Source organism: Cyanistes caeruleus, chromosome 3 (genome assembly GCF_971803275.1).
Source record: "Cyanistes caeruleus chromosome 3, bCyaCae1.hap1.1, whole genome shotgun sequence".
In the NCBI taxonomy this organism is placed as follows: domain Eukaryota; kingdom Metazoa; phylum Chordata; class Aves; order Passeriformes; family Paridae; genus Cyanistes; species Cyanistes caeruleus.
In genome coordinates, this window is record NC_141703.1 from 105,342,474 (window position 1) to 105,365,663 (window position 23,190).

Sequence of the window (23,190 nt, forward strand, 5' to 3'; positions counted from 1 at the left end):
GATGGGCATGGATATGGGCATGGCACAGGCATGGGATGTCTGTCCACACCAGCTGCTTTGCTGCTGTGCTGCACCTCTGGCCATGAACAGATGTTTCTTACTCTTCTGAGAGCAAGAAACACTGCAGTATTTGATCTGGGATCTGCCAGCTCCCCAGGGTATTCTGGCCAGCGTGATACAATCCCTGCTTGCTGGACTGGATGCAATGAGCCCAAGAGTATCAATCTAAAACCCAGTGAGGCAGAATCCATGTGACCAAAAAAAGATAAAAAATACGAGCAGGTTTGACGCAGTAATTACCTCCGTGATAGCTCTTTCTAGGTAAGGTGAATTGATGATGACAACGTAGAGAAATTTGCCTTTCTAGTACTGTTTTCTGAACAAAATTCACCACAGCTGTCAATCAGGTCATTTTCCCCTCACACTAAATTAGCACCATTTATTTTAACAGTGTCTTTTGTACAGTGCTGAGAGGTGAACCATATTTTAATTCAACCTTGAGAATATTCTGTTGTGTTAAAAGTTCTTATATTTGTGTAATCTTTATTTCTTAAAGAATTAGTCATATGAGCCAATCTAATTCTGGTCTGAAGACCATAACCTAGCAAGCATATTTTATTCTTTTTACTTTAACATTATAAGTGAATGATATTTTTCCTTTGATCAGAGTTACATAGATTTCATTTTCATTTTTCTATATAGCTGTAAGATCTTGTCTGCTTCATATAGCAGTTTCCATACTTGGATATTTTGTTTTATTAGAACAGCAAATGCCTTTTGAAATGACACTTGTGTCTCTCCTGCACTGTCAATAAGATGCTGTAAGACTGACTGATGCATGGGACCTTGCACAGACTTGTTTCCACTACAGGCAGTTTTGCAAAGAAGCTATGGCAACATAAAGCTGAGTATTTCAAAGGTAGTACTCAGGAAAATGAATTTTCTTCTCAAAATAGGAGCTACAAAATACAGTGTGTTAAAGCAAGATATGCTAGGAAGTGGTCACCGAGTTCAAGGATGATTTTAAAGTCCAATCCATCATGAAGGTTTAAATATTTTCATGGTAAGAGTGAAAGCTTGGATTTCCATTCCTATTCCAAAGACTAATCTAATAATGCTCATAGCTACTGCTTCAGGCAAAGACCATACCCTGTGCTTCATCTTTCAGTGTCCTGATCCCCTGGCTGACTCATGCTCCCTAAAGAGCAAGGAGAAACTTTTTCAGGAAGGAGTACAGTGCCCACTGCTCTCCTCCTTCCTGTCCCACAGCCCAGGAGCTGTGTGTGACACAAAACCATGAAAGCTGGCAAAGTTTCTGTGTCACATGTGAGGACCTCTCAGACTTGCCTATTATCTACCCTGAAGGATGCTCTGAAATGGATGTGTGTTCCAGACCTGGGAATGCAACAGATGTTTCCTGACTTTTTCAGTTTAGAAAGGCACAGCTTTGGAAAAGTGTAAACAGAAAATAAGCCTTTCCATTATTAGGTTTGTAATAGATTTATAACCTTGGATTTTTTATTATTATTATTTTATACACTTAAGGTTGTCTCAGGTCTATTTCTTCCTTCTACTAGTATCATTGTAATATCAGGTGATCTGGTCCCACAAAACAACCATTATGATGAACCATTATGATGAGGTTTGGAACACAGTATGTTTAATCAAGTTCTCAAGTCTTCTGTGTCTACCACATTCTCCCAGAGCCATCCACGTGCATAGATGATGGATTTTATAAGTTTGAGAGTGAATCAAAACCCGAGATTCCCTCGTCTTTATGCACAGATACAGCTTCCTGTGACTCACAGGAGTTTTGTGATGAGCCCAGGCAGAATTTAGCAGTAACACTGTGTTTTGTCCAGGTTCACATCTGGAGCCTGCTCAGCACATCACAAACCGAGTCACTTAGGGTTTGAAATGGTGATGATGCCATTACTATCTGTAGTGAAGGATAAAAGACACCCATAGGTCAAAAATGGTCTACAAGTTGCTCCATGTGCTTTCTCTGAGGCAGTAAGAGGAGCAGGAGCAGAGCTTTCCCTGTGTTCACTCCTGGTGCACACACAGGCAGGATCATGCTGGGAAGCTGGGACATCTGCTGGCACAAGGACAAGCAAAGTGCCTGATGGAGCAGAGGGGTGAGGCAGCTGCCATGGTGCAGGGACAGGGATCCCTGCCTGGACAGACATTTGAAGGTGTGCAGGGGGCCAGGAGGAGCGGCTGGTTGGTGTCTGTGTTTCTGTGAACAGAGGAAGGATCAGGCATCCTTGTGGGAATGGAGGGAAGAAAAGGCACTGTCAGGGAGGTGAGGCAGGGGCTGCTCTGCAGGCAGAAGTAGGAAGGAGTCCCGTGGGCACACTTGGCACCAGCTGGACCACCCTGGACCCTATAGACTGTTGTTTTACTGAACTGCACAACCTCCATCCTCAAGTGTCTGAGCTCTTCATTAAACCTCAGCTTAACCACTCTGGCCTCATCTGAGCTTCACTTAACTGCTTGGAGACAGGCTTGTGTGATTAAGAAAATTTGGTGGAGCCTCAGAGGTATCAAATAAACCTGAAAGTACTTTAAATTTGTAACTTAAGAAGGCTCTTCTTTCTGGTCTCTTGGTTAGAAAAAATAATGTATAAAGAAAATTTCATTTGGTTTTTTTTTTCCTTTGTGAGCAGTCAGATTTCATTTCACACCACTTTATCCACCATTTAATGAAACTTTTCATCAGACTTATAAATTGGATAATGTCAGGCCTCCCTTTAAAAACTGGAATAAATGAGTGAGCCTCTGCTAGTGAGCAAACCTATTCAATCAGCTTCTGTGTAGAAGCAGTTTTCAACATTAGGAACTGGATACCTCCCATTAACATGACTTAACACAGCTGTGAAATGCTGCCAAACTTATGTAATACAATTATTATGTGGCAGCATCCCATAAAATAAACCAGGGCTGCCACTGTAAGCTCTCATTTGTAACAATTCTAGTTTTAAAAGCTGATGAAGAACATCAGGCGATCCTGTGGTAAAAGGTAGATCTGGGAAAGCTCAAAGAGTCCCATGAGGATAAATAAAAAATTGCAGTACGAGACATCAAATTTACAGCCTGTTGCATTTCTGTGTTGGTGCTTGCTTCCCTAGAGAAAAATGGCAAAGCATTCTCTTCTCTGCAATTAAATAAACATGAATTCTCAATATCTGCATGTCAGAAATCAGGCTGCAGAAACTTATTGTAGTGCCTTGATGACTATTCTGATTCAAATTACGTACAAAAGCTTGTTGATTTAAATAAGATAAACTTTCTGTTAGTCTAATCCTCTATGCAAGGAAGCAAAAAACCAATATGGTATTTTTTAAATTATTGTGGGTTTTTTGTAAAAAAGCCAGAAGACCAGAGGCTGCATGTGCAAACAGATGATTCAGAACAAACTCACCTGATTATGACTTTAAACAAAGATATGAGAATCCAGCCAGGACTCTATAAATTATGTTTTAGACTACTAAATTGTGTTAATCCACAGGATCTTTACAATGCAGGTCATTCTAAAGGCATAGACTAAGCTATGCAATGCTAAAATTTAAAGACATGAGTTTATTTCCCCCATGTTAAAGTAATAACAAAAGATATAATCCTTCCCCAGCTCATTTAAGGCTTTATGCTTTGTGGCCATATTTTGGAATTGCTTAGGGCAGACCCCTGCTGCTGGAAACAAATCTTAATCTGTAACTAAGGTGAGTTTTAGCAGCTTTGCTCCTCCTTTCATTATTTTCTAAGTCTTTCCTTGTAGACCTTGTGTCTCTCACCATTCACTTAACTTCCAAATATCACTTGAAAACACAGATGAACTAATAAGAAAGTTCATTAAATATGGCTTTTCTGACCAAGTCACGACATTTATCATTTTTTTGGTTTTGCTTTTCTTCCTTTTTTTTGATCCCTACTAAATAACACTGCTAAGTAGAGAATGTATCATTTCATTCCATGATTTTTTCACTCGTTGTTAAGGTATTTAGAGCATTCCTTTTTCAAGACAGCATTTCCTCTCACTGAAACCTTTCACTACTTTATGGGAGAAGTTCTTCACAGCACACTCTTTTCACAACCCTTGTGCATCAAGAGGTAGAGATGTGAATAAAAGTCATCTCATGTTCAAGTGTCACATCCTGGAACTTAATATTTTGCTCTTTTTCTACCCCCACTGTAGGATGAGCAGGATCACTTTGCTGCTAAACCTTGCAACTTCTTACATGACCCACTTAATTTTCGGGACACAATACAGGGATCTCCAGGGGTCAAAACCTGGGTAGCTCCTTTGTTAGGCCCAGATTGTTTCTGGAGCACTGCTACATTCTTCCTAAAAAGACCACACAACTTTCAGCTGAAAAGCAAAGGTGCTGGCTGTGGAGTCCTTTCTGCAGTGCAGTCAGTTTGTCAAAAAAGGCTCTTTGTGCAAACCCTTGTGATTGAGCAGATGTGATCTCATGGTTTGCTGCCAGATCCTTTTCCACCGCCCCCTGAAGCTGTAGAGTCCTGCCAGTCAACTTTTGCCATTTACAGACCATTGTGTGAGTCACTTTAACTCACCAAATAGCTGGAACAGGATGCAGATTGTTCTGCTGCATTGCTGAACTCAAACAAGGAATAAAGCACAGCAACCTGAGCAGGGGCAGGGATTGTTTAATGGATAGATGAAAGAAAAAACTGCAGCTGAAGCATGCTCACATCAGCATGGGATCTTTAACAATTGTTTGTGAAAGAATTCAGGTGCTAATTTTCTCCATAATCTGCTAAAAAAAAATCACAACACGCCCCCACCCAAAAAAAAAAACTAACCAAAAACCCAAACAACTCCTCACCAAAAAAAACCCTAAGAAGACAAAAAGACTTACAATGAGGATTTTGAGCTTTAATTGTAAGGACTCTTGAAGCACAAAGTCTGTTATGTGTCTAGACAGAATTAAATTGGGATGCAGAAAAAGGGAGGGTTACCATGGAATTATATTTGCTGTTTCATCACCATCACCTGGTTGCACTTATTTTCCCATTTTAAGTCCATACTGTATGAGTTCTCTAAAGGTCAATTACTATGATCATTTCTCTATTTTAATTAGCTTTGGTTTACATATTTGCATTTTTGTGAAATTTTACTGTAATTTTTTCCTACAATTTGGGAATTTCTCACCACCCCAGCTGCACAGTTGCTGGAGAGTCAAACTTGACAGGAAACCTGGCAGTTAATTTTGTCTGTAGGATGTCCTAAGTTGCCATAGAAATGGTGAGAGCTCTGGCCCCTGATATTTCACTGAAAAACCACAGGATAATATTCTGAGCACAATTGTTCTGAGCACAAGGAACTGTGTTGTTCCAGTGATCCCTAAAAGCTGGAATGCTCCCATGTGCCGAGGGAAGACAGGTGCATCTTAGAATTTGTCAGGAAACCTTGGTAGAAGGTGTTGACCCACAAGTTTTGATGGCCTCCATTTCTGGTATTTGTAAGAGTGTTGAAAAATCAGCTGGCCTTCAAACACTAGACTTCTCTAGCCATAAAGGAAATATGATGCAGTTAAATCTCAGGAGAAACAAATTTTAGAAACCCTGGCTGGTTTATTGGAACAAACCTCTGAAATTCTGAACTATGGAAGTTTGATTCAAAGATAATTGGTACACCTTTTTTAGAATACTTTTTAATTACTTTCCAAATTTTAATTCACAAAATGCAGTTCTGGTCATACACATTCCACTGTGTTTGTGCTCATCAAAATAAAGTAGTGGGGGCTATGTTGCACATATGCTGCAGTTGAAGGGAAATCAAAACTGTAACTGAATACTGAGAATTTGGACCCTCAGAACAACTTTGTCACAGAGTTTTGAAAAAAGATGTTTATATAGTCTGAACATATTCTACTTACTGGCAGTTCAGAAGTAGATTTGGTTACAGATAATATGACAGTTTAAGTTTTTGTTATTGATAAGGGAAAAACTATGGTATTTATAAGGTTATATTTGACTTAAATTTTGTTTTGGCAAACAACATGGGAAGTGCTTCAGTTTTCAAACTTCTCTCCAAGGTGACAAGTTGGGGACATTCTTTACCCTAACAATCTCTTGGTTTGCATCCATGGACACAACTTAATTAAAAAAGTTTAGATTAATGGTCTACCATAGATCTCTGACAGACTGACTGTGGACCAAGCTACACCTGTGATGTTTCCATTTTCTCTTTGGCTGTTTGATTATCTAAGTGAACTTTAGAAATCACACCTGATGTCTCCCATTTCTCTGTCTATCACTTCTTAAATAGTGACTTTAATGTACTCTTAGTACTTGGGAGACCTCCTAATGTTTTATAAGAGCTGTGGACTCAACCTTGACAAACTTTATGTTGAACTACAAGTTTGGTGTAATTATCACACACAAGCAAATACAAATAATTGGCAGAAATCAATAGGCCAAACAATGTTTTTTCAGGTAAGTCTTCCAACCCAAAACACACACTTTGAAATCAATATATTTATTATGAATTTATTTCTTGTTCCTACTGATGCAAGGATTTAGGATTGGGAATTCACAGGCTTTATATCACTTGCCATCACTTGTACCACTTGCCATGCAATAAAGTTTAGGCATCACTTCTTAAGCAATCAGAGAAAAAAATCAGAACAGGTAAATTAAGCCTCTAAATATTTAAAACTAAAGCTTATCTGTAAATACTCTAAATAACTAGATTGAGAAGGAAGAATTGCCATAACTGCAGGAATAATGTTATCCACAACTAATTCTTTAAAGCTCCTAATACAGATTTTTTTATTGATAGAAAAAATTAAGAGAATAAAATAAATATTTATCTCTTCAGCAAAAGAAATATCAGACTTGATACCTCATCCTTTTGTAATACATACTAAATTGCTTCTGCAAATGTTTTCATACAATACTATCAGAAACCAAATTAGGAAAAATTGAATTCTAGATCAATATAAATTCTATTTGCAAGATATGATTTATCAGATTAGAAATGCAGTTAAGACACCGTTAGAGAACAATGATAAATCCAGGAGGATAAAAACCAGTCTCCATTAAATGGGGAATTGCTACATGAGATACATAAAGATTTGGAAGTTAAAATCATGTATCAATAACTGAACAGGCCTTGGACCAGTCAATGTTTGGGTAGAAGAGCTCTAGGAAAAGCCCATTTGCTGCAGGAAATTTGAGTCACTGACCCTCTGAGACACCACTAGAACAAAATCACACCACTGGGTTAGGGAGGATGCCACAGAGCTGTGATCTGTCAGCATTCAAAGATGTTATTGAAAATACTATTGATTTGTGTGCTGGGTTTATTTTTTCTTCAGCAGCCAAGTGTGTTAATTCTGGTTTTGTGCAAAATTTCAAACAGCTAGTTACATTGAAGGCTATAGAGAATAAAAGGTGTGCTCATTTTATCCCGAAATACTGACTTTTTTCTGCCTTGTTTCTAAATTGTTATCTAACAATTATATATGATATTAAGTCAAATCAAGTTAGGCAAACTGATCTTATCACTCCTTTAAGAAAACTTTTTCTTACCTTTTCTGCACAAAAAAAAAGCAAAGGTAAGAAAAAGCCAAAGGAGTTTTTTTTATGAAAATAAAATAGATTATTTTAAAACCTCTAGCATTCTAGCATTCTCACCATTTGAAATTAGAAGCTAGATAAAAAAGATAGAGTGACCTTCATCAGAGATTTGCCTTACCTGTAACAGTCTACTCAAACTTGATACATCTTTGGGAAATCTCTGCCCATCCTTGGCAGGGATTTGTTAAATGTTATAACAGTTCCATATTCCCAAAAGCTACCATCTACACTGGCAGTGCTCCTGATGGGGATAAGAATGACTTTGGATTGTCTTCTAAGACACTTCAGCCATACCTGGTGCAGCAGATGTCTGAAATCTGAGAGCGTGTTCTGGCGGTCTCAGTGACATCCTGGTAAGGACTCAAGGAATCCTCCCAGATCCAAATAAAGAAGATAAAAGTGCAGCAGCAGGATGAGAGGAAGGATCCTAGGGTCAAACAGGGAGAGAGTGATGGCAATGGCAGTCCTGTGTGGAAAGGACTGTGATTTAAAGGGAGCGATGGGAGAAGAGTGTGGGCGTGCGAGGTTGCTGCTGCTGCTGGGACAAAGCCTGAGATATGAGCACAGTGAGATGTGATAAAGGTCCCAAAGGAAAAGTCTGGGACTGGAGGCTACAAAGAGCATGGGGAAGAGGAGAGCAAGAGAGAAAGTGAATGAGAAAGCAGAGATGGAAAATGCCTTATGAAACAAGCTTATTGTGTGACCTGGAGGTCAGGAAACCTCCACACACTGAATCACTTCCTGCAGCTTTAATGAACTCGATACTGGAGGGGAGACCATAAGCACCAAATCTAATCTCAGTCTCTTTGTTTCTGAGCCTGGCACTCTAACCCCAATGGGATATCTGCACCATCATTTAGACAGATCTGCCTTTCTTCCCCTAAGACCTCCTCTCAGAGGCTGACCTGCCTCTTTCCTGGCCTTGAATGATTCAACCTACCCAGGAATTTTTCTGCTTTTTGTCCATAAATCTCCCAGCAATCTCCTGGCTCCAGGTCAGATGTTCCATCTCACAACCTTTACACTCATTCTCTTTATTTGTGAAAACACTGCTGGAACAGGCAACACTTGGATATCCATACAACTCCTGATGGCTTTATATTCAAATATTTTGCTGTGGACCAAAAAACTCAAAATACACAAAAATCTATCAAAAAATGATGACTAGCAAATGCATCCAAATTCTCCTTAAAGGCAAGACAAAAAAAATGTTCCTGTAAAGGCAGAAGTGACTCCAGTCTACTCAAAGCAACATCCAGAATTTAAGCATTCAGCTACTACTTACTGTAAATTCTTTCTCAGGTAACATATTCTCTTTAGAAAGCCAGACAGATGGAACAAACTGATGGAAGTTTTATTTTCTTTCTTTTTTTTTTTTTTTTTTCTCTTTATTCATGTCTGAGGAGAAGGGAAAACACAGAGAAAAAAGCAAAAATTCTAGACAGGTTATGGCTGGTTAGACAAGAAGTACAAATAATAAGACACAGAAATGGGAATTCCATTCCTCAATTTTGAGCACAACTGTGAGCAAACCCACTGACGTCTCTACACCTCTTTTTCTCGAGCAATATTGTTCTTTCTTCCTTCATTTAGCTGTGTGGAAAGCAGAGATGTACATGGGGGATGTGTTGGGAGGGGTTTGTAAGTAGATAACTTGCATGTGATGGAAATAAAGCTCGCTCTCAGCCTGTGGTGCCAACCTCTCCCTGCTCGTACCGCCTGAGACTTCAGACGGAACTTAGCAGCAAACTTTGAAAACATTTACAGCAACTACATGGAAGTGAATAAAAAATCACTTCTGATAATCTTGCAGAAGAGGTGAGGACTGATGGCACAGAAAAAAAAAAAAAAATGACTGCAGGAGTGACTTTACTTGGCAAATGGGTACCCTTCAATCAAAACGTGTTTCATTCTGTCTCACCAAATGTCAGATAACAGACTGAGAAGTACAAGTGAAACCTAGAGAATGGAGCAGTTTGCCTCGGAAAACAGAGACTCTGGAAGGAATTTAGGGGTCACAGTAGATATACTACTCCAAAAGGCTTTTTGCAGAGCTGGGGGAAAAGGGTTAATGCCATCCATGGGTGTATAAACACAGGAGGGGAGGGAGGTGAGCTTACCTCTGTGTGGTTGTTATTGCAAAGCTCTGTGCTGTTCTGGGCTCCGCATTTTTAAAGGATGTTGGCGAGGGTGTTAAAAAGAGCCATAAAAAGTATTTAATGGCTGGAGATGTAATGGCTTACAGTGAGAAATTTAAAGCACTCATTTTGTTAAGCTTATAAAAAGAAAGATTGAAAGGTGATTTGATAATGGTTTATAACCATATGCATAGGGAAAAAAACACCGGGGAACAAAGGATTCTTTAATCTACTGGAGGGAAAAAAAAGAAATGTAGAAGGAATCCATGACTGAAAGCTGAAACTGAAAAAAAAAAATACTATATATATATTTTTAGCTGGAAAGGTAAAAATTAATGAAAATTATCAGTGAAAATAGTGAACACTCTACCTCCTGCTGATTTATATCAAGACTGGAATCTCCCTCAGAAGCTGGCTGTAACTGAAGAAATTATTTTTAATTATGGTAATTTAAGGAGAAAAATAGAAAAACAAATAGGGTCCTCATCAATTTCCAGTATTTTAATTTGTTGGATTTTTAAAAAATCAGTTTAGTAGCTTGTTTGAGCCTCAGGATCATTTGCTTCTAGTGAATAGACAATGCTGAGAGTTAACATCCAAATCAACTGGCTACAGACTTGACTTTAGCTCTGCAAAACAAACTGGGAAAGAAAATGATTTGTACAGAACTGGATATCAGCAGAAGCTTGTCACCCCGTGTATAAAACTTGTCATAAGATATGCAGCAAATAACATCTCCCTCCCTAAAATTTAGTTTGGAAGAATTTGACCCTAGCTGTTCAAAAAGCAAGAGGCAAAATGGTATTTAGACTGAGGATTCCCTTATATGGAGTTCATGAAGTTAAAAGACACTGAAATAAAATATCAGGGGAAAAATTCATTAAAGAAAACCCCTTAACAATTGAAAATAATTGCATGGGCATTTTGGTCTGAGTTTGAATTTTACTTGCTAGTTTGCTTGTTTTCACTTTTCCCTTTTTGCTTCTTTTCTCCCCCATTTTTCTGGGTATTTCTCTATGTCCCACACAAGGAAACCAGTCTGGAATAGGTCTCTTATAGAGCCTGCTCTTGTTACAGCTCCTGTTCCCCAGGCTATCTGTGCTGACAGACTGCTCCTAACCTTGCTGTGGAGACTGGAGGAGATCCTGGGGCTTGCTATTCTCCTTTAAGAGCAAACAAATCATTCAGAATGAATTGCTGATCAGGTTAATTTCACTCCCTCCTCCCTGTTTGTGAGTTATTTATGAATCTCATAAATGCACTTGTTGAACAGTTCCTATTAACTATCCTGGCCTGCATCTCATTTCAGAGCACTTCACTGCAAGGTTTCAACATGTGACATTTGAGCCGTGTTATCTGGTTTAAAGTAAGGATTTCCAGTATCCTTTTCCATCAGATGACTGAATTCCTGGGGTTTGCTTTTCTTAACAGCTTAGGATAGTCTATCAAAGGAAAGCAAGGCTCCTCCTGTCACACACACTGTGATCTCTGGCAACTACTGTCACCTTTCCCTGTCCTAGGTGTAAATTGGAGACAACACTTTCCTACTCAGCTTTCAAGCAGGTATTTTTGTTATAAAGTAATGTTCTGTTTATAAGCAGTGTGTTAAATGAAGTCTTTTTTGCTCTAGAAAATGACACCAGGTTTTTTTTTGCTTTGTTTTGTTTTTTTCATTCTGAGCTCCTCCATATATTCCTGATGTTTCCTTGGATCTCCAGGTCCTTTTTCACCTGATAACAGAGGAGGTGCTGCTGCCTTGCCTATTTCCTTACTGCAGTCACAATTGCTTTCCAATGCAGGAAAACAGAGTCAGATTCTAAACAAATGACATGAAATCGTGCCCATAACATATTCTTCCAACAAGGAACAGAATCTCTCAGTGGTTTCTGAGCCATGGGCCAGATTTTACCATGAGAGCAATTGTGTAGTGCATTTACAGTGCCCACAGTGGCACCTGAGAGCCCAAGGAACCAGAGCTGTAAGACTTTCTCTGGTGAAACTGGAAAACAGACCACCACCATTTTCCTTCCCTGTTCTTCAGCCTGAAAATGTGGGTCTGGCAAAAAAAGCACAGGAATTGGATTTATTCTCATAGGTTTGTCCTTCAGATTCATTGCAGTAATCACATAGTCCATTCTTGCCACAATTTATGCTTTGTATGATGGTTTCAGTCCTACATTTCCTGTTTTTATTCTTAAACATCACCTGCTAACTATGGTGGTGGGAGGGAAGACAAATATGTGTCAGACTCAAGGTGATACATGGGGGTTGTATAGAGGTGGAAAAGAACAAGGAGATTAATTGCTTATTTATTGGTTCTAAACATCAAGGTAATAAGCACAAAGAACTGAAAATTCTCCTTGTAGAGAGGTGACCTGTTCTAACTTGCTATGCTGAAAGCCAGTGAGAGAGGTTGTATGGTTGTAATGGGAAAAAATAAAACAAAAAATATTGGCCACAACGTTTTTAGGAAGGACAAGGCAGAGAGAATCTTCTTTGCTAGGAGATTAGTTCTCATTCAGAACTGGAGGGGCAGGAACATTCATAAATCAGTGCACAGTCTAGAAAGATGAGGGGTGGCTGCTTGTTACAGATAAAAATTAAACTAGCAAAGAGAATGAGCTAAAGCTTCACCAGTGATGTTACAAATTAAACTGCAGTGGGATGAACATGAATAATTATTTCAGATAATTTAAGACAGTTCCCTTTAATAAAACTACTACATTAAGATTAACTTCCTGTTCATCATGGCAATGGACAAAGGTGAATTGATCCTCACACTGAAATTACAGTACTTGCCCAAAACCTGCCCAGTTCTAGATTCACAACATTCAGTAAACATGAACAGAGGCCTTATTTTTTAACTTTCATACTTAATTTGACAACTGGATCATCCAAATCTTAAGAATGTTATACATAAGGATTGGGAGGAAAGAGAAAGGAGAAAACAAATCAAAGTAAGGAACAGATGTTTGCCTGTAGTTAGAAAGTAGCTTCTCTACAAAGATATGGGCTTACCCTAAAGAATGCTTGTATTCAAATGGCAATTTAACCATTTGTTGTTCTTCATATATATATCAGAGGTACTTGTTGCAGAATGAGTAATAATGAAATTATAAGGACCTTCCTATTAAAGTAATTTAGTTTCCATCACTTTTTATACCAACTTTTAACTTCCAATAACTCAGATAATAATTTACATACTATTATATTAATAAATGTTGAGTTCTTATATTATATATTATTCTTGTTATTCTCTCTGGAGGTTCTGTGCATTAATAAGTATTTTGGACCATGGCAGATATTGCTGGGCTGTTTCCAGAGAAGAAAAAATTTAATAAAATGAATAGTCTCTCTAAATGTTCTGCCTGAGCACAGTAGAGTCACATGAGATTTTACCTGCTAAAGTATCCTGGGCCTAATATAAATGTGGTAAAATAACTTCTGGAGGATTCTCTCATTTGTTACCTCTATCTCTTTGCTGATTGCAGGACTCAGCCTAGTCAAACTGACAAAAACCTAGGTGTCTAAAAGAGGCTTTTGTCAGTTTTCTCCCCCAATAAACAATAGCAATAAAAACAATTTTAACACATTATTAAGGTCTTAGTATGAAATATATAAATCTTAGAAATTAATAATACAACATTATGATGAAAATTTATCATATTTTGACATAAATTATATGACAGTCTAAATTGCATGGCCATATTTTCCTTTTTCCTCTATGAGTTCTGTTTGTTGCAGCAGTCACATAATGAGCAATTATTCAAGACCTCTTTTATCATTAGTGCCCAATACATGTCTCTAGGATTTATTTACTGTACTCTGACAAATCCTTTTTGAAATCAGAAATGTTAATTGCCCCATGTACTTTTTCTGATCTTATCTTTAGCTCAGCATCCAAGTACTTCATAAACCATACCACAACGCATCTCTGCAGCTGGAAATAGCATCAGAATTCAAAGATCAAGAATAAAAGTATTCTCTAATTTTAGAATAGACAAATTGTACCCTATCCTGTGGGTGGTGTGTTATCTACAAAAGCATTTGCAGCACACACAGATATGCCTGAGTCCTCAGTGGTGCTTATATAACTCTTATATATAACTTATATGCTCTGTCACCTTCCAGGAGGAATCTCTCCATGTCAGATTTAGGTCAGTTTAATGCTACTGAGAAATACTTGCACTCTCACACTGCTCAGAAAATGAAGTGTTATGCAAATTAATGGGAATCAGATTGCAGTGAAAGTCTTCAGACACAATTTATTAGTCTCTGGTGCATCAATCAATGGCTGTACATAAAAGCTATGTATCAGACTGAACCTTTCATAAAGCATGAAATTTACACTACCTATAACATCCTTATGCATAAACTTAACTGTGAATTGTGAATGTTTGCAATTATCTAGGAAATGGCCTGCTCTTATAATTATTAAAGCAAATGTATAGATGCTGCATGAGAGAAAACATGGTTTTACTGCTATTAAGAGACAATTTAATGTACAAAATCACATTATCATGCTCAAAAGATGGCTTTCAATCATTCACATGAACATTACAAACCCGTTGTATGAAACTTCAAAAAGAGGATAGGTGATTTTTCAGGATAAGCCTTAATGAGTACATTATTTGCACATTGCAAGTAGAGCAGAACAGCTATCTGCTGTCCTGAGAAACCACCAACTGTACAAACTTCTGTCATCTATCAAGGAGTGAAGCTACTTCTGTAAAGCTGATACAAAAATTTTGTTAGACAAATAATGCCAGTTACCAAACCTCATTACTTCATATTGCTCAGATGTTTCTCTCCCACTTCAGAAGCTGGAAGTCTGGGAAGAAAGGAAGGGCAAGGAGTTTTGTTCCTGGTGCCTGTCACACGCTCTGCGACAAAATGAGAGGGGGCTTAGACTCCCAGCTTCCTCTGTCTGGGTGAGTTCAAACCAGTGGCCAGGCTGGCCAGGGGAAAGTGCACATGGAGTACAGACCTTTCTGAAAATGTCTGGGTTTATATCCCTGTGTTTCTTCAGATGCCTCTCCTACAACCACAGTCATCTTCCTTCTGTTTAGTCAAGACAGCTTCATCCTCTCTTTGATTACTTATTTGAATACTTTGAAATTTTCACATACTTCATCCTCAAGGGGAAGTTTAGAAAACTTCCCAGACCCATTCCCTCTTTCCATGTGCCCTCCTGCCATATAGCTCCATGACTATTCCAGCTGGTACAATAGCTACAGGTTTTACCATAACTCTAGGGCTGACTCCTGCTTTTTGGCAATGTACTTCCAAGTTCAGAAATAGCAACAGCAGGAAAATCTACTTCCAATAACATTAACCTGATCCTGAATTTGGAGGATTAGCTGGCTGTTTGTGTACTTTCACTGGAATGTTGCTTCTGTAAAAGTGACAAATATTCTTGGTTCAAGAGAGCCTGCATCAAATTCATAGGAAGGTATTCTGAAGGTAAATGTGGAGAACCAGGACCTCATATAATGGAATATATTTCATATTGTCTTTTCTGTAAATACTTTGCCTTTTTCATTATGGATTATTTAATGTCTGTCAAAAGTCAAGAGCCAGTTGTGCTGTAGCTGTATTTCTGACTGCCTGATAAATATGAAATCCAGTTTAATTTATGAGAGGACAGGTAAGTGCGAGACCTTGATACAGAAGATACATGAATGACCAAGGTCAAAACCAGTAATAGACTTTTGTGTTTAGAGCTTAAATAATAACTCATAATCAGTAGAGATAGGAGAGGAAATGGAGGTCAAATACTGGTAGAAAGATTGAGGCAGCAAGTGCAGATGTTATTCAAACTGACAAAGTAAATATTATTTCAGTGAATGGTATTCACCTTTTTTTTTCCCCAGTCCCTATTTGTGATAGGCAATAAAATTTTACCAGCCTGAACTCGAACTGCTCATCTGTTAAGAAAAGTGATGGAAAGGTGTTCATTTAAGACTCATACAGACACAACCTGAGAGGGAAATCTCATTGTTGTAAATAGGTTCCACCACTGGAAAATAACACCCAAGCTCAGTTTTCATTGTTGCGTAAACATGGGTAGATTTCAACTTCCCTTTTCGACTTGAATTATCATCTATATCTTCACCCTTAAAAAAATTTAAATTATTTCGAAATAATTAAAAACAAACTCTGTCTTTCTGTGCTAGGGGCTTCCATACTTTCATATTTCCTAAACTTTCATTAATAAGCCTCTCTTTGAAAGAATTTTTTACTAGTAGGGAACCCCAGAGACTCTCTTCATCTAAAATTTTCTAGTTGTATGAAATGGTATGATTTATATTCAATTAATGAAAGAAGAGGCACATATTTTACAAAAGAAAATAGAATTAAGATTGCTTGTTCAAATAGTTTTCTTGACCAACACATTGAATGAAGGAATTCAAATTTGAATTTGGAAGCCATTCTCAACCAGGAGCTGGTGTTTGTATCAAGCCGGACATTTATGATCTGTGACACAAGATCTTGGGAGAAGGAGAAACCTTCAAGCTGAAGTCTAAGCGCAATAGGCTATGAAAAGAGCAAGGTGGAGCAACATAGAGCAAAATCTATTTTTAGTCAGAAAAAAATATGGAAAGATAAAGGGTTTCTGATATGTTGGCAGAGTTGCAGCCAGATATGCACAAGGATGAAGGGCTGATTGAAGTGGTGCTCTGTTACTCAAAGCAGAGTAGGGGCAAGAGAGGAGTATGAACAAAAGTAGAATTAATACACTCACCTGGACACATTCCATAGGGACTGCAAACATTGGAAGATCACTGAAAAATGTAGAACAAAAAAAACAAGAGAATTACAAGAACAGAGAATAGAGCAGTAGGGCTCACTAACCATCTGTATGTCATCCAGATTTATGGCTGATATTCCCACACAGAATGTGCTCAACAAAATGTTTATAAAGGGAGCTTGGTCATTTATGCTTAAATAGCATAGGAAGAAAGAAAGATTTAGAACTAATATAATGTCAAAATGCTTTTTCCTGGTATATTGCCTTATATAATTTAGTTGAGATCTAGTGCCAGGATTAGTTTCAAACACACAAATTGTATGTGGTGAGTTCCAACAACAGCAAGAAAAGCTGTGTTGCCTGATGAATGGCAGCCTACTCTTTTCAGATTCTTGGTCACACAATGCAAAAAAAACCAAAAAATCAACCCAAAACCAACACATTAGTGACCTGAATTACAATGAAAATAATCTTTTCACTATGCAAACCTAGCTACATGAAACATCCCTTAACCAAAAGTCAAAATAAGGGAATCAATCAAATATTGATTGAGGAAAAGGATATGAGTTATTTTGCCTGCACTCAGTGCTTAAAAAGCAGATACAAACTGTATATTGTATATCAACAATATGGAAGTCTGATATAATTGAATTTACCAGTCCTTTTCTTGTATCCAACATTCTGACAAGGTAAGACAAAAAACTGATCCAAATGTATTAGAATTAATAAAGTAATATCCTTATTAATAACCTTATTGAGCTTAAAATATGGAGTGCATTGTGGACCAGTGTGACTTCTGGGATCGCTCTACTGCTGATACTCTTGAATAAGGAAAATCAGAGAACACTAGAACTTGGACAACATGGAGTTCAGCTTAGACAAACACAGAACACCAATCCAACAAGCTGTGGCAGGACAGCTGACATCAAAAGGAAATGCTTTGCTTCATTTTGATGTCATCAGCTCTCTGAGCTGCCCTGGAGTTTGTGAAAAGCAACTTGTATAATCAGTGAATTTATACTGATTAGTAATGAATTCAAGTGTAGAGAAATGTGCAGGCTACCAACAGTACCTATAAAAAATTAACGATAAGATGTACAGAAGTACACGAAATTTTTTGAGTGATGACTTGTGTGGGGAAGGGAATCATGATGATGTTTGAAAAGCACATGTACTTTCTTTTGACTGCTTTCCAAAGTATCCAAAACATTTTCAGGATACTTGCCAGAAAACCATCGGGCTATTTTTGACTGGCATATTTAAACAATAAGTTTCTCTCCTAAATAACAGAAATTTAGAAGGTTTAGGAAGAATACAGGATGGAGACTATCATCATTAGGATGATCACAACCCATACTCTCAGTCAAATTAGATCAAACCAGAATAATACAATAATACAGTCATATTCAGAAGTCATTGGGTCCTTCTCCGCCACTTGAAGCAAAGTTATCTTAAATAGATATTTGATTACATTTTTTTAGAGACAAGATCTTTCTCAAATAACTCTGTACTCAATGGCAGGAAAAAGAGAGTGAGAGTGCATCCTCAATTTCAGTCAAAATTGGGCTTGCTTTTATTTATTCCCACCTGTCTCTAGAGGGTCTATTGCTAATTGGAGTTTAGTACCTTAATGACTAAAACTAATCTTTGTGAATGTTCCTCATGTTCCTAACATGTGGAGTATGTAAGAAGAAGTTACTTTTCAAGTTATTCATTGTTCTCATCTCAACAAAAACAAAAAACCAAAATCCACAGAAAAACCTTATTCTGAAATAAGACTTCACTTTTTTTTTTTTTTAAACAAACTAATTTCATGACTAATTTCATGCCCCCAAGCTCCAAATTGGAGAATATTCCAATATTCATGTAAAAGCAATTAAAGGAAATTTTTGGCCTCCTTAATTTTTTGTAAGACTGCACTGTACAGTGGTTCCATGTACAAGGAATTCCAGAGAAGATATGTCAAGTGGGAAAAACAAACTAGTATGGATATTATAGGCTAAGATGCTGATGACAGGTACAGTTAAAGCATTTCCAATGGAATTTATGGCAGCAGTAGTCCAGAAGCTTTAAACTTCTTACAGGATATTAATGGAATTCACACAGCTGGTTCCTTCCAAACAGAGAAACTCAGACAACATCACCCTAAGAGCGGATTCAATTACTACTTTTAAGATATCTCTTATTGCTACGCATTTTTTCACGTCTCTGGACAACAATATTAATGTTGTTCCCCCTGAGCCACACTTAGTGGAGCACCATTAACCTTCTTGTATCCTGGGAATCTGATCCCTTGCTCGCTGGCAGGGAGCAGAGCACACATACACGAAACTCTCACAGGCACACACACTCTTACAAGACCTTAATCTTACAAGATTTAAACAATGTAAGCAAAGTTTAAAATTTTTAGCAGAGGAAGACATGTTCAGATGGAAGCCAATAGGTCTAATGCTGCCATCAAGTACACAAAGTGTATTTAATAAATCTTCAGTTTTGAAATTAATTTCAGGCTGTGCTTCACGTTCTTGCATCTACCACTCTCTTATGTACCTGGGCTTTAATTGTTTCTTTCTTTGATATAATGAATGCCAGAAAGTAACCCTGAAGCACTCATTTTGCATCATAAATCACAGTATCTTTTTAAAAGGGAAAGATAATTACAACAAAATAGCAGTTCAAAACTGCTTGGAATTTACTTCTTACCTTTGACAAATAGCAGAGAAAATAATTGCCTAAAGACAATGTCTAACATTGATTTAAATGACTTGTTATGCACACATAGTCTATTCTGTGAAAATGGCCTTCTTTCCAAAAGAAAAAAAACAAAAGTAACAAAAAAACCCCCACCAAACATGAGAACTCTTCAAGCTCCTGACAAATTAATTTGTTGAGGGCAAAACACTGCACATTTGTTATGCCTTGTCTATTTCCTAAAAGCTTGTGTGTCACATCTCTTCTACCCTCTGTGTATATATATCTCTGCTGCCGTTTATTTTAAAGAATGCTTCATTTTTTTTCAGCCTGCTTTCCTATTGCTGTTCTTATTTTTCACAAGGGTTGTCTTTTCTTGGATTTTTTCCTCCGTAGCTCTTTTAGTTTTGATGAAGATGCGACAAGATACCCTGGTTATATGAATCACTGTGTTCTGGAACTGTTTTGTTTGTTTACTCTCTTTCTGGTGTGGAATCTGTCTCTACAGATTCTGATGCTTTTGCTGAAAGCTGTTTGAGGTCACATAAAGTTAAACTCGAATATACAATGATCTCTTACAATTGTTGTCCCAAACAATGCAATATTATTTGAACCATATAATAGCCATCAGATGGTACAAGATTTCCCACTATGAATAGCCAAGAAGTGTTTCCTTGTTCTTATTTTAAAGGAATGTGAGGGAAACAGAGGCAAAGTTATCACTTCCAAGATTTCAAGCTTGAAGATTGTTCAGGTTTGTCTCTACAAGTTGCTGTAACTTTTGTAATTCTGCTGTTATTGTTGGACAGATGTGAAGACATACCCTGCATTATATAGACAAGTTTTGCCTTTTTTTTTCTGCTGTTCTTCATCCCCAGTCCCTTCTCTCCCCCTTTCAGATCCCATGTACAGTCCCTGAAGCCTGTTTCTCTACACTAGCAGCTCCATTAAAATCACTGAGGTTTTCACCTCCCAGGAGTCTGGGTAAGCCCTCTGCTTTACAGGGCCAAGGTTTATGAGGAAAAAGTTTTTCAGTGGCTCATCTAGAGCTAGCAGAGTGCAGCTGCAGCTTAATCTGAAGGTCTCCAGATACTATTGAAGTAGAAATGATTTAAAAGATGTAAAGGGCACGCACAAAATAGGCAAGTAGTTCCACCTGCTACTTCCCTGAAGAGGGATATGGTTTGAGGGGTCTGAACATAATCCTGTTCTGTCCCAAATGTTCTCTTTACTTCCTTCTCAACTATAAACCTCTCCTTGAGCTCTTTTGTGGATTTTATCTTTAGCTGCAACCAGCTCCATTCGTGCACATACCAAGCTACCCACACTTTCTTCCTCTTCTGCCCTTCAGTACAGTGAATTTCCCCTGGCAGATCCACCATACTCAGGAAACAGTACTCAAGCTGCAAAATAAAGAACATCCAGTATTCTTTAGCACATCAAGGTTTCACAAAAGGCTCTCAGCAGAGATTTAATTGTAGTAGTATTTTTTCTTTTTCATAGAGGAAAACTACATGTGCCAATGAATAAGAAGAGGCAGTGGGCAGAAGCTGATAGACAGGAAATTCCATCTGAACATGAGAAGAACCTCTTCACTGTGCAGTGACTGAGCACTGGAACAGATCACCCAGAGGGGAAGGGGAGCCTCCCTCACTGGAGGCATTCCAGAACCATCTGGACACAATCCTGTGTGCTCTGGGATGATTCTGCCTGAGCAGGGAGGTGGGGCCCAATGACCACTTGTGATCCCTACAGCCTGACCCACTCTGTGGTTCTGAGACAGCAACACAATAAAAAAATACCTCTTGGAGCTACACTTGGGTTTATTACTTATTAACCTAGTCGATTTGCTTAATGAATTTACGACTGGTCTATAAATTCTAGCAAACTGTTGAGTGACTATGAATTTAATAGAGATTAAAACATTGTCTCTTACAATGTGCACTATTATTCCTTTTAAAGTTTACATGTGGTATTTAAAAAAATATTGCTCCTTCCAATCAGAAAAAAAAGTCATTTTGAAATTATTATTATAAGAGCTACTCAAAGTAAATTTTGATTATGCAAATGCCTCTGGCTGGAGCAACAGAAAATCAGAAATATCAGTTTCTGCTAAACAGTTTGCTTTTATGAAGAAAAACATCAAACAAGCCTTCATTTCCTGGGCTGAAAATCACAGGGGAATGTGAATACACTACCACAACCATCAGTGAGAGCAGGAACTAAATTTTTTGGGGGTGGTTGGACAAAAGGAAAAGAAAAAAAAATAAAAATAAAAATAAAGGGTACCCTTAGGCAAATAGACAAAATTGGGTAATTTACTACTGGGGTTGAAGATTGGTTGGAAGCCAAATGTTCACTGGAAGAGAATGAAGAGGGCAGGAAGACAAGCTGAATAACCACCTATGGACAGTATTAAACAAAATAAATGTTGCAAATAAAATAACTGAAAAATTCAGGAAGAGCAGAAGAACCAAACTTCAAAATCCAATGGCAATCTTATTTTTCTGCTTAAAGTTTCATTAAATTATTTTGAATCTGCCGTAGTAATGCTTTCAACATCCTACTGTTCTGTCAATGCACAGAAATTGAGCTTTTGTTATTAAAAAAAAAAAATAGTTCATTGTCAATATGCTCACAGGAGATGAATGTTTCACTTACAGCGTAACACAGTTGGAATAAAGCCCATTTAAAAGACTTCTTTTTTGTAACAAAACAGCAACAATCAAACAGAAGTGACAACAGCCAGAATAATAAAGTTACAATAGAAATGAGAGCTTCCAAATAATCTGAAAATGTTGAAAGCAAAATTTATGTCCTTGGACATGGTACTACAAAATTCATCATTGCTGTGGCATCATTTTAGTGACATTTTGTAGCACAGCTTTTCATTAACAAAATGTTTCTTTTCCTTTGCTTATTAATGAGTTGTGTGGTTTGGCAACAACAACTGTTAAAAGGCTCTCCAGAACAAAGAACAAAACAAAAAATCACACATTTAAAATTTTTTTAGTATTAGAAGCGAACGTAAATGAGGGTATTTCTCCTTTGCTGTAAAACTAATATTCAGAATAAGAAATTAACTGGCATATCAATGGCTTCTCTTGGACTGGATCCCAGGGAACCCCTCTCTAACATTGGCCAGTTTCTGAGGCTGAAAGCTCAGGAACAGAATGACTTGCCTTAGACAAAGCTTCCTCCAGTCTGAGTTCTCTGTTTTATGCCTGGAAGCACAGGAGGGTTTTATTTCCCCTCAAAAAAAAAAAAATAAAAGCCAAACCAAACCAACCAGCCAAACAAAAAAAGACACCCACAAAGCAAATATACAGTCTCACAGGATGCCTTTGTGACCACTCTCAAAAACACCATAAAAAATCTAATTTTGTCTCACAAAGCTCTCTGGCCTTACTGTCATCACGACAACACATTTTGACAGATACTTTGATCAGTGTAAATGTGTCATTCATCTAATAATTATGTTTGTGGAAACAATTTCTCAAAATCAAGTTAGGTGACAAATTAGAATTATAAGTCAGTGTGGAGAGAAGTGGACATTAAGCAAATAGAAAAACAAAGGATCCAAACGTGTCTGAACTGCCCACGGAGTTTAATTTCTGCACTTGAGTCCAAACACTAGCTCCACTTCTATAAAGGACAGAAGAAGCACTCAGAGAGAATATTCTCAGACCTTGGAGTTCAAATTTGAAATTTATGCATGCAGGATTTAAACTGTGCTTCCTACAAGGTTAAGTGAAAACGCTTCTAGTGACTTTCAGGCGGGCATTACTTTGTTGAACATTGCTGCGGTGATTTCAGCAACAATAACAAAGAGAACATTCATGCTCGGCTGAAAAGGTTTTAAGATTTACATGAATGATGTGCAAAAATGGTTGAATAGAGAAACACTTAAACCAAATATATCTAAATCCTAAGAATAGACAGACACCTTTGGCTTATGCCTGAATGATATTGAAAGGAATATACTGTAGGAGGTCCCCTCCTTCT